Consider the following 13,291-nt stretch of genomic DNA (forward strand, 5'->3'; position numbering starts at 1 on the left):
GCAACCAAGGTAACAATTGATCCAACGGCATAATGATACCAAGCCTCGGTATGAATGGCATATTTTCTAATCTTTCTAATCTTCAAGCGCATTGCATCCATCTTGATCTTGTGATCATCGACGACATCCGCAACATGCAACTCCAATATCATCTTCTCCTCCTCAATTTTTTTTATTTTTTCCTTCAACAAATTGTTTTCTTCTTCAACTAAATTTAACCTCTCGACAATAGGGTCGGTTGGCATTTCCGATTCACATACATCCTAGATAAATAAAATCTATGTCACGTTGGTCGGCATAATTTTCATAAACAATAAATGAACCAATAGTTATAAAGATAATATACATACCAAATCCGAATCATAGACAGGACGAGGGCCGACGGGGGCGGATACCAAAACCATCGCACTATATAAGATGCAATAATAAATGTAAGAAAATGATACAAGTATCTATCTAAATATACAAGTAAGAATATTTTTCCTTTCAGAAAGAAGATAAGAACAAGAGGCTCACCACGGTGGTGTCGGTGATGAGATCGGCGCGGGTGATCGACGGCGGTGAAGACGGGGACGGGGCGTGACGGACCGCTAAATCTAGACAAATCTCGAGGAAAAATGGAGCTTGGAGGTCGAGCTTTGAGAGGAGAAAGTTTAAGTAGTGTGGCTCGGGCATTCGATCGAACACCTCATGTGCATAGGAGGTGAGCTAGAGCACCACAAAGCCCTCTCCCCCTCAGCCAGAAAAAACAGAGCACTGTGCTCTGCTCTTGCGCGAGGGGGTATATATAGGCACCTCATTGGTCCCGGTTGGTGACATGAGCCGGGACTAAAGGGGAGCCTTTGGTCCCGGTTCAAGCCACCAACCGGGACCAATGGTGGTGGGCCAGGAGCGAGGCCCATTGGTCCCGGTTCGTCCCCCCAACCGGGACCAAAAGGTCCAGACGAACCGGGACTAATGGCCCACGTGGCCCGGCCGGCCCCCTGGGCTCACGAACCGGGACCAATGCCCACATTGGTCCCGGTTCTAGACTGAACCGGGACTAATGGGCTGAGCCGGCCTGGACCATAGCCCTGTTTTCTACTAGTGTATTACAATTGTTTGTTTTATTTTTTTTTGAAAAAAAAACAATTTTAACTTAAGACGTCCACTACAACATATAACCATCCCCTGCACCCTTGTCAAGCATTCTAGAAATGACCTCCACTACAAGATTTAAACCATCCCTAAGACGTTTCCCTACCACACAAAAAGAAAAGACTTTCACTCACCAAACACTGGATTCAACAGACTCATTCATCACCAAAACCTCTTAACTTCAGAATATCTATTAGGAAATCCATCTATTCAGGAGTGAAGCTAACCTGTTAGTAAGTACCTTAGAAAATGCAATTCATAAATAAAAACTGCAATTCCTCATCAACAAAAAACTGATTAGCTTAAACTTTCTCATGGTCCTAGCATTGCCTTCCTTAGGAATTGGAGTCTTCAGCATCGTAAAATTCATCCTAAAATAGAGCCATGTTATTACTTCTCCAATCATTAAATATGGCTATCCTTACCAGCTATTTGTATCATCTCATCTGCTGGCGCTCGTGTCGGCGGGCAATATACTTTAACGATTTCTTCAGATTTGCGGGGGCTGTTTTAATCGGCAAAATGGTTGGAGACGCCATTAATGAGTACCGGGCGAAATCGGCAAGATCATTGCCATGAATGGGGATCAAGCTACCTTGTTGTGAAACAAGTCGAGTTATTATATCTACTACTAGCTAGCTTCTTGTCACATCGTAAGAATGTTGTGAATATGCACCTGCCGCTCTCAGTGTTTCCGGCGTAGTCTCTCTTTTTTGCCCTCTTTGTTTGAGGAGTTTTATCTCCCTCTATCTCTCTTTGTGTCGTATCTGTTGTTGATCATGCAGTCTCATCCGGGTGTATATGTATTTTTTATCCTGCTTGGAATTGGGCGAGCTTCAAGATATGCATGGTTGTGCATATATTGGTAGTCTATAAATGCTGGTTCTCCAGTCAGTCTTTGTTAATAAGTTACTGCCAAAATGATATATTTCAGGAAAAAAAATCTGTTGCTGCCAAGAAAAAATGATCAGATATATGTGGCAGAGAGGAAATCTGGATTTTGTGACCCTAACCAGACACAAAAATAATTGGTATTGAGTTGACGTCAATAAATGTTTATCATATCACATATATGGTGCAGGCTGGTTCTCATGCTGTAAGATTTGTTCATTGAGGATGGTTTTTAAATATCTATAAGTATGACAACAGGAAACATTCCTTTGACCCAAACCATGTGCTCTATCCATTACCTGTGAGAGCAGAATTATATTCATGAGAGGACACATAATAATCTTTTTTTTTTGAGGGGAGGACACATATAATAATCTGAAAGCATTAATATTAAGACAGGTAGCATCATAGGGTGTCGGCAGGCATCAAATTTCATGGTTGAATCTTAATCTCAAATCTCTTCTCCGGTTTGAACAGAGCCCTCAAGCCACAAATGAGTGGCAGCTAATATTTCCCCAATAAGATGGCTTAACTACTAATGAGATATGATGATAGAATAATTCACATAAATGTTGCTAACATCAGTTGAGAGATAGATGAAATGGCAGAGTAAAACAAACAAGCTATAGTAGTTTCCGGTCAGTATAATCAGTTGTCATATAATCCAATTTTACTGGGTTGGCAGGGTCTTGAACTCAAGGCCTCTTGACTCGGATACCATATCAAATTCATGCTCCCGCTAGTTTCTTCAAAAGTCCGAACTGATAGAGATAGGCGGGCAATATACTTCAACACTAAAGATTTCTGTAACCGAGCATTTTCTTATATTGACCCTTCTATTGCTCATTAGCTTCTAAAGAGGTGATGATCAACAGATTCTCAAGGTGTAACGGGTGTTTGGGTTAATGGAAAGGAATGGTGATGTCGTGTGCTGCCCTTGGCAAAGCATGTGTTGAGGATAGACTGTGAGGAGAGAAACTTGTGGGCAGCATCGTGGGCAAGAATTTGTGTGGTTTGAAACTTGTGGAAGAAGAGAAGCAGACAATGAGTAAGTCTAGAGCTCCATGTGTCGAGGATGGATTTGGCATTCATTCTTTAGATTTATTGGCTCTCACAATTACCTGAATGTGTTGTCGAGATCACCACTGTTCGCTTGGCTTGCTGTCAGAGATGCTCCTCCTTGCAACTATGTTTTCAATGACTGTGAGTACATGATGGGTTACTACCTTGCAAATAGCATCTATCCTCCATGGACCACATCTGTAAGACAACCCCGCATCGAAAAGGTAACAAGAGATTGCTTTGCAATGCGTTAAGAGTTGACAAGGAAGGATGTACAAAGAGCTTTTGGTGTGCTTCAGAAGTGCTTTGGCATCATTTGTGCCCTGCTGAGTATTGGAAGCCCAAGGTCCTATGGAAAATAATGACATGTTGCATCTTATTGCATAACATGATCATTGAAGATGAGAGAGGCATGCCAAAGAACTTTTGGTACAAGCAAGGATATAGAGAGAGCTTTCGGTGTGCTTCAGAAGCGCTTTGGCATCATTTGTGACCCTATCGAGTATTCTAAGCTCAAGGTCCTATGGAAAATAATGACATGTTGCATCACCTTGCGTAACAAGACCATTGAAGATGAGAGAGGCATGCCAGAGAACTTTTGGTACATCTCCAATAGGGATCCTGTTGTGCTAGAAGAAGATGCAAACATGATACATAGATTCCTTGCAGCGCATCATAGCATTGAAAACCGAGAAGTTCATACCCAGCTCTAAGATGATCTTGTTGAGCACTAATGGAATCTCCGTATCAATTCATACTTGTTATTTTATCGTGCTCTCTACTTCATTCAAACCCTTCTCTGTGTTTGAATTTGAAAAATTGGTTTGTAAAATTTGAATTTGTAATATTCGTGAATTGTGTGAACCTTAATTACTATGTTTAGATTTAATATGTGTTCAAATATTAAACACTTTAAAGGCATCTCCAATGGGAGCCGCTTGTATAGACGCTAATGAAGGAAAAATTAAAGATTAAAAATTAAAAAGTCATCTAAGCGCCCGGACTTACAACGATAGATGCTAACGACATGGGCTAATCAAACAGCCTGGGCGCTTACAGCGGGAAGGAAAAGTGCCTGGCGCTCGATGCACACTTTTGCGTCGATGCTTCACCTGGCACCAGGATTAAAGAAAGCAACCGCTAATTGGTCAGGATTTAGACCCTGACGCCTGTGTTTAAGCGCCGCGTTGGACATGCCCTAAGAGTCGCGCAATGTGCGAATGCTGGGCTATGCCACGTAGGGATATTTACTGTGGTAGAAATTGCTTGTATACTCCAGATAACACCTCCCCCTACTGTGCAACATAGTCGGTGGCAGGAAAAAACAAAGGGTGGCCCAACGAATGGGCGATCCCTGTCGTTCGCCTCTCTCTCGATCCTCTCTCCACCTCTCGGCCGCCGGCAAATTCCGGCCGCTGCCGGCGGTCTCCGGCGCCGCCCAGCACTCCCTCGAGGTCTCCTCGATCCGGTCTATCTCCTCCACCCACTCGATTCGACGCTCGCCTCCTCGTCCTGCGCTCGTGGCTAACCCTAGCCGCAACTGTCGCCGGCACGGCTCCGACGCCTCCTGGCGCTCCTCCACGCCTCTCCCGCGACACCGAGGCCGTCGAACGCGAGGGCATGTACTCCCGGCTGCTGTGGTGCTTCTCGATCTGCGCTCTCTTGAGAGGAGTCAGCCCCCATATGGTTCTGCACCAAGGTCAGGGGACGCTCGGCCACCGTCATTTTCTTCGCCGTGGCCCCCAAGGCCGGCAAGGAGGTCTCAGGCATGCTCGAGGCCACCGCCAGATGGAGCATGCCATCGCCACCGTTCTTCCTACTTCGTAACCGGTCCTCTGCCCATCCCCTCTTCTCCCCACGGGATAGCCAGCAGCCCACCTTGTGCTTGAGTCGTGGAGAGGCAGGCAGCAGGTGTGGATGAGGAGATCCACCACAGACGACGCGAGGTGAGATGGAAAAAATATGCAAGGTCAGATGTGGATAGGGTAGGGGGCTCTGCCGTCACCGGAGATAGAGGAGGCAACAATATTTTCTGTGACTTCTCGCTTACTGCTGCTACTGCAAGTTGTTGGCTTGTCCATGCTGCTGGTGCTGATGCGGACACTGTAGCCGCCGTTTCCTCTGCACACCCATTGGCCATCCCAGGTTTGCTGCTGGTTCTGTTTCATTCGTGTGTCTAGCTGCTCAAATATTGTGTTTATTGGTCGTTTAGGTTGGGCTCGATTCTGAATTGAAACATGGCACATCATCCTCTCGTTGCTAAAGAAGATGCTTTTTTAATTAAGAAAAATGAAGTGAACAAGTAGTGATTTCTTAATTTAAATGCGAGACATGAATGGATTTCACAAATCTCCATCAGTGGAAGGCCCTGTGTCATTAGATAGATTTGGTTTGGATACACTACTCCTTTAATACTCATGGTGGTATAGAGTTTTTAGATAGCACCTATTCTTTGTTTAGGGCTCGCATTTGCCTGTGGAGATCAGACAGAGCATAATCTCTTAAAAAAAGTGGCTTTGAATATTCTCAGCTGATGTACTATCCGCACACAGTCAATTTGTTATCACCCATTTCTAACTTTGTATTCATGTCCTGGCCCAATTTTTAGCCCTTTTGATGCTACCACTTGTGGTTCTTGATTGCCAAGTTGGTCCTTTTGGGGTGAAAATGACTAAAGGCTCCTGCTTCACGACGAACACCTTGAATCTACATTTTTCAGTTCTGGTGGAACTTCGAACATCACATTGCAAGGACTGGCTTTTGATTGATATAACCATACACTACAGAGTACAGACTACAGATTAGGTGTTTTTATTGATTGGTAATGTATCTGGTGTTGTCTTCGGTTGATGGTATTGGCATTGATATTTCTGTCTTGGTGCAGAGAACTCGTCGAAGATAATCCATGCCATCGCGTGGGATCGATCTCCATCGTCCTCGTCCTATAGGAGCGAGCTGGGAGCAAGCTCGAACAGTTTGTCGTGGACAGAGAAGAGTGAGACTAATAAGAGGCATATATTCGATGACTACGGTGGGATGAAGTTGGGAAGTCACTCGCAGACGTTAGGGAAATTGTATGCCGGGGAGAAGAAACTGTATGAAGAAGTCAAGGTGGGTTATTTATATCTGCTGGAGTCATTTGATCTTTCCTGTGATTGCGTACATATGCAAAGAATACTTCATATCTTTCTTAGCAAGTTCCTATTGATCTATCCATGTTTAAGGCAACTAATTATTTCAAAAAGGATAACACCACCTTGATATTAAAATGCATCTTGTATTTGGGTTTGTGTGTATTTAGTTAATAAGGCTAAGTTGAAGGTCTTGACAAGGTCATACTACTGATAATGCTATCTATGATTTTTAAGCTGCTAAAAAGCAATGCGGTTAGTGTTCAATGCATTGCGATCATTTTCTGTAGTTTCTTGTGCACAAGCATTTGTGCGTTCATGGTTTCCTGTCATATTATAAGAGCATGTCTCTGTTGTATTGTGTATTTTATATATATTAAAAATGATTTGGTTTTGTACAGGCCATAGATCAAATCTGACAAGAGAAGAAATGTGTGCAGCTGAGGAACCAAGACGCCAAAGGTGCATAGCAACACTGTGCTGAAAAAACCAGGACAAATGTAAGAGACATGTACACAAGGATCTGGGTTTCTCTACGAGGAGCAGAATCGAGATCTGATAGACTACAAAAATTACGGGACGGGGAGCTCAGTGTCAAGAACAACACCCAGGTTAGTTTGGTGTTCTTTCATGTATTGAGACCTCAGCTCAGCAACGACCAGTTTTCTGCAGTATTACTCACTGCCTCTCTTCATACTTTTTTGAATTGAATGCCTGCCTGTGTTTCTCCTCCTTGCGCTGGCTAAAATACTAATCAACTTAGTTGCATGTTGAACTGTAATTTCGTGGATTGCCTTCGGTGGTGATGCATTGTGTTTTGTCCTCTTAGTATGCAAAGTTAAGTGCACCGTCACGTAATATATGAGTAATTAACCATGGTTTAGGAAGTTTCAAGAGGTTCAGAAAGCTTATGAGGTACTTGATTTTTGTTCAACGTGGATGCTCATACATACATTTTTGCCTCTTCTCTGTATACTTTGAAGAATGAAGAAAAAGAACGCTCTATGATTAGGTAACAATTTAATCCCTCCGATTATAGACGTCTATGGCCGTTTCTTTCTGTATGTTCATGAGATACAAAGAATTAATTGATTGAAACTTAAGATAATTAGACAACAATACATTTTGAGTATATTTTGTACAGGACAAAGGAGGAGGTTAATTCCATTTCTTGTATCAATGGAATGATGTACGGAAAAGCCGTCTTTCCGGTATTTGTGTTTCGAAAATGCCCTCTTACATGTCACTCCCTCCGTCCCGAAAAACATGTCGCAGTGACATTTTTATGAAAACCCCCTCTGCGAATTTCCGACACAACCCGCGGTCCCTGGTCGTCTCCCTCGCAGCCTCACTCGTCTCCCTTGCGCGCCGGAGCCCTCCCTCTCGGCTCCCCCCGCGCTAGAGCTCCCCTGCTCGGCTCCCCTGCGCGTCGCCAGAGCTGCCTCGCCCCACACCTCCACCGCGTTGCTTCCCTCTCCTTGTTCCCTTGCTCGTTCCCCATGGTGAACCACGGGAAGGAGAAGGCTCGATTTTTTTTTCTCGATCTGCTCTCCGACGGCGGCGGCCTTCCCCGAGCTTGGCGAGCTAGAGCTGTCCCTTCCCGTCGTCGATCTTCTCTCCGCGACGCCGCCTGCCTTCCCGGACCATCCCCTCTCGCTCACCCGCGACTCCCTCCCTGGAGCAGCCGTTCCCGCCCAACCCAAAGCCGCCGGCCGGAGCTACGCCGCAGCACGCTCCCTCCCCCCTCTTCTTGGGGACCGGATTGTGGCCGAGGAGGAGCTTGTCCTTGTCGCCCAGCAGCTCCCGCTCCAACGGGCTCGTCCACAAGTCCGGCAGCACCAGCCGCTCTTCCCTCTTCCGGTCCGCCCTCCTCCCTCCCCTCCCCTCCCGTGGCATGCTATTCTGTTATCTTCCTTCTTTCTTTGTCCTGATGATTTTTACTGACGGAGTTGTACACATAGGCGACCCAAATCCAACATTTTAGTAAGATTTGTACTATCTCAAAATTCATCCATGAACTCTGACTCTGAAATTAGTACTGTCTCAAAGTTCAATAAGATTTGCTCATTGTTGCGCAGTACTGAATCATGGATTATATTGTGGCTCTGCAGGTCTAGCCCATCGACGACGACGGCTCCTCCTCATGCTCATCGGACTCGTGCACAAGTGCTCTGCAAGTCTGCATTGGGTAAAGTCTGAATTTTTCATTTTTACTACCGTCAAAGTTGTCAAAGAAAGTGCCATCAACATGTCAATGGCCATGCTAGACAGAGTTCTTATTCATGTCTAGGCAGAGTTCTTATTTATGACAAAACTGGATGTCTAGACAGAGTTCTTATTCATGTTTAATTGTGTTGACAGAGTTCAATGTACTCTGTCAATAGAATCAAAACTGATTTATTACCTTCCCATATGAACTTTACTGAAAAAATCAGTCACCATTCTGAATTTTGACAGTACTCTACAAACTGCTTCTGGGCAGGAAGCAGATACAGTTTCTCTTGGTGGGCGTGGTTTTGGAACAGCCATGTCTTCTCTAATTTTGACAGTGCTTGAGTTTAGAGTATGGTTATACTTTTGCTTAGGGTAAGTTAACACGTCTCTTTCTACAATTTTTAAATGCTTCTTGTCAGGAAGGGAATTATGTTTGTAAGGATAGTGTATTTTGCAAAGGCTTTTGTACTTGCTGTTTTGCTTGACTCCATCAATCCTCAAAGATTTCTTGTTTCTTTGGAGTTTCAGATACTAGATGTCTGTCTTGTTAGTGGATGCAGTTTCAGATAATAGATGAACTGAGAGAGAGAGAGAGCATAGGTGATCTTTAATAATAACAGTAAAAAAGGAAAATCTATCTTCTGCAATGTGTGTAAGCTGGTTATTGCCGGCCGGTGATATTTGTTGAAGAATAGAACGTGAGAGGTCATTCCCAACATGGGTCGATATCAAGGAGGGGCTATCTCCATCTATCTGTGGAGCTGGATACAGATGGGAGATGGCAAAATCATTTTGGTTAGGCGTCAAGTCAACATCGGTAATGTCGTTGGATGAATGCAGAGCAGAACAGTGTAGACGTGCACGCACATATTCAGTTAAACTTGGACATGACTGCAGCCCATTTAAACTTGGACTACAGATATTGGATGGATCCATTTAAATTGATAGAAAACTGAATATTCACTGTAGTCTCAGTTAACTGAATTTTCTGAAGCCATTTTCCTGCTCACAAGTTGATAGAAAACTGTTTGAAACAAATTTTGACAGTAGCAATAACCTATCTTTGGAGTAAGTCATTTTATTTAGTAAAGTATAGAAAGTATTATTTCTTGCAAATTATTGTGTGACTATTCTGGAGATGGTCTTTAACTGTTCCTATCTAGACTTCTTATTTTAGGCTTTAAGCTGATCCATTCCATGAGATATGCTAGATTTTAGCATCTGTATTGATGAACCTTTGATGAAACTAAGAAAAACTGGAAGTGTCCTTGATAGCATGAAATGGACCTCTTAACTAAATAGAACCAATTATTGACACGGAGTATTTAGGACAATCCATGAGGTTTTCTTAGATGCAAAAAAGTTCTGTTTGTTGTGTGCATCACAAATTTAGTTTTAGTTCCAGTGAAGTTTCCTGTCCTTTAGGTTTATTCTTATCAGAAACAAATTCAACTAACCAAATTAGCTGTTGTCTATCATTTTGGTATTGCCTAGGTGACTGGGTATATAATGGAAATAAACTGAAAAAGAAGAAAAAAAATGCATTCTTCTTATAAATGAGTGTAGCTGCAAATGTTAGACATACTCCGCCAAGTACAGTAGTGTGCATATCTTTGAAACATCTTGGAAAATATGCAGAGTAGCTGTTGATGTTGATCTCCAGCATGTATGCAGAGTAGTTGTTTACTGAATTTTAGGAGTAAACTGACTGAAGCAAATTTTAGAATGACTGAATTTTCAGCCAAGTTTGTTTCTGAACAGTACTGACATGGAGCGGTGTAGTGGCCATGTATAGTAGTGTAGTGGCCCTGCAGTGACCAAAATTTTCAGATTATTCTGATTAATTCAAATTAATCCAAATAAATTCCAACAAGGAGTTTATATACAAGGATTAGACAAGGCATACAACATGCATTTGTGTAACCAACATGCATGCATTTGAATTTGAATGATTCAAATATCTGAATTTATATGTACTCCACTTTATACCCAAGCTTTCATTAAGTAATTTATGTTTGTTTATTTTTGTTTTTTCTCTGCAGGAAATACTTTGGCATGGAGTACATTGTGGCTCTGAAATCATTTCTGAAGCAGTGAGATCTGAAGTTTATGCTAGAATTGAAGTGTTTGTTTCCTAACTATAGGTATGCTCATCCAGAGAAGTGTTTTCAGAAACTTGTCCATATTCTCCTTTTTCAGTTAGTTTTTCCCACAATTTGGGAAGGAGCAACAGTCAGCAGTCTTAACGTTTTAATATGTCTGAAACAATTACTCCCAAAGGAAACAAACACTTCAATTTATCATCATTTTGGAAAGAACCATGGTAAATGTTTGATCATGCTTTTTTCCGTTAGTTTTTCCCACAATTTGGAAAGAACCATGCACAAAGGAAACAAACACTTCATTTGATCATCATTGGAGTATTTGCAAACAAGGCAATTGCTTAAATTTACTCAAGGCCTTGCTATTAATTGAAAGCTTTTAGTTAACAGTAAATCAATTTCACAAATTGTCAGGTAGCAGTACTCTGATGGAGTACCTTCTTCAGAGTGCAAATAGCACCAGCAGCAGCAGTCACGGCGGGAGTCAACAGAAACAACAGCAACACGGCACGGATCAGCAACAGAAGCACAGGCAGAGGAGCAGTAGCATCAACACGGGAAGAGGAGCAGCAGCAGCACGGGTTAGCTCCACCGGCGGCAGGGGAGAAACAAGATGCAGCAGCACCGGCGGGCACGCAGGCAGAGAAGGAGCACCACGGCGACGCGTGGGAGCTCGACGAGGACTCGCGGGAGACCACGGAGGACGCGCGCGAGCTCCTGTCCACCGGATCGTGGAGGCCGGCTCCGGCGATGCCCGTAGGTGGATCACGGCGGGAGGGATCGCGGTGGCGCACGGGAGGCAGCTCAAGGTGGACTCGCAGGAGCACGAGGAGGACTCGCGGGAGCTCGAGGATGATGAGAGGGAGCTCCTGCTCCACCGGATCGTGGTTGAAATTCCAGCAACGCCCGCAGGTAATCGCCGCGGGATGGGATCGCGGCGGCGCAGGTCTGGGCGGCGGTGGCGGAGTAAGTACTTGGCGACGGCGGCGGCGTTGAAGGTACGTGGCGACGGAGGCGGAACACTTCCTGGTGGGCGGCAAATCGCGCAGCTTGGCGGCGCCGGCCCCTGGAGACGCACGGGCGACGGCGGAGGAAGAAGACGGGGTGGAGGGGCTTGTTTGTGATTGTTTTGAAACTACAAGGGCTTTTTTATAAAACTGGCAATGAACTACGCCTGCGACGTGTTTTCCGGGACGGAGGGAGTATTTTACTTTTAGTCCAACATGTAGCTGCTCGTGATCGATGCGCTTACTATTACTGTTTTTCGTGTTTGCTTCTCTCACGAAATAGGGGTTGCCAGTTTGAGTACCTTCTCAAAGTATGCTACTGAATCTATCTATGGTAAGTCTGCAACCTAGAATTTGCTACTGCCTACCACATGTACAATGGTTTCATCAAGAATAATTGTGCCCTACGCGGTAGAATGCCCTTACACTTTCAGATTTAGCAGTAGTTAGAGAAATATAAATATCAGGTAGCTTGACTACTTTGACACATAGGTGAGATTAAAAAAAATACAACTGCTGAAACTCTTTTTGCGCTATACGAGGTGGTATTCAGTTCCTTTGGATTGCATGGTAAAAACTAAAAACATCTCTTGCTTCAGAATAACATGATCATTCTTCATGAAGTGCGTCCTAGGGATAACTCCGCTCTCCCACGCAGCCACACCAACGTCACCTTGAGGGAGGAGTGGGTGGGAGGAGAAGGCGGCGCCGGCGGTTTCAATCTGTGATCTGCCTTGGCGCGGCAGGCGGTGAATCGGTCCGGTCAAAATGGCAACGTCACAACGGCTCATCTACATGCGACATACTCTTTCCTCCGGTGTCTACGGTGATGACCACTACTTCTGCGACGCCCGTGAGAGTGACGCGGTCTGCATCGAGGGCTATTACAATGGCATAGATGAGCAGCTGCTCGAGCAGGCGATGATGAAGGCGAGCGTCGACTTGGTGGGGGGTGGCGGATGGCGGTGAGGATGCAGGGTTGAACGTGAAAGCTAACTAATTCATTGCAAAGTTCTACGCATAGATGAAACTGCAGCAGCAATCATCGTTGGAGCATCTGCTAGATACATAGTGTTTAGATTGTTTGTTTATTTGTTGAGTTTGATTCACTTTTAGAGAAGCCACTGGATGTGCAATTGTAACATGTAACCAACTATAATGACTGCTGACTTTAATCAACTTTTATCTCTACAATGAATTTCGCCCTACATCGTTGTCATTTATGCAGATGGCTCTCAGTTGTGTCTACACATGTCGTAGCAACTAGAGAAAAAGTGCTCGGAAGGAGTGCATGCCTACCTGGCACCGCACAGGAGTGCATCAGGCGGCGCACCATGGGCGCGCCCCAACTGCTAGTGTAGTTGAAATGTAGTATGTAAACTAAACAAGAAAGATTTGACGAAAAAATAGGAAGTTAAGTTTAGGGAATCAGTTAGAAACCACACTTTCTTGAGGAGCAAAATTACTCCTCTAAAGAATACTCAGCTTTTTACTCCTATAAATTTATAGGGGATCTATTAGAGATGCTCTAATTTAGTATTTTTCGGGTAATGATGATGGCTAGTCAAGATGCTGCAAGCATGGAAGGCATCAACTCGATCTATGTGAGTCTGGTTTACCCCGTTGAAGCAGATCAGATCTGATGTAGATCTTGTAGCACCATGATATTCACAAGTTAATTTTGAACTGATTTTCATCAAAATTTGATGGTTATAGTATTTGGTTGAGATCAAAAAAATATAAGTCT

At 44.0% G+C, this 13,291-nt stretch overlaps 1 long non-coding RNA gene across 3 annotated transcripts; it reads left to right on the forward strand.

Annotated features, from left to right (window-relative positions):
- Positions 1-4,413: 4,413 nt before the first annotated feature.
- LOC147993195 (uncharacterized) lies at positions 4,414-12,661 on the forward strand. 3 transcript variants are annotated; one of them, XR_015610134.1, is made up of 8 exons: positions 4,414-5,235; positions 5,699-5,895; positions 5,975-6,201; positions 6,623-6,832; positions 8,333-8,409; positions 8,704-8,807; positions 10,478-10,579; positions 10,952-12,661. It is a non-coding gene; the product is annotated as an uncharacterized LOC147993195 (long non-coding RNA). The 3 variants fall into 3 exon arrangements; XR_015610133.1 differs by lacking the exon at positions 5,699-5,895; XR_015610135.1 differs by lacking the exons at positions 5,699-5,895; positions 8,704-8,807.
- Positions 12,662-13,291: the final 630 nt, after the last annotated feature.

The sequence above is a fragment of the Triticum urartu genome, chromosome 1A (assembly GCF_056163025.1).
Source record: "Triticum urartu cultivar PI428250 chromosome 1A, HENAU_Tu73, whole genome shotgun sequence".
Taxonomy (NCBI): Eukaryota; Viridiplantae; Streptophyta; class Magnoliopsida; order Poales; family Poaceae; genus Triticum; species Triticum urartu.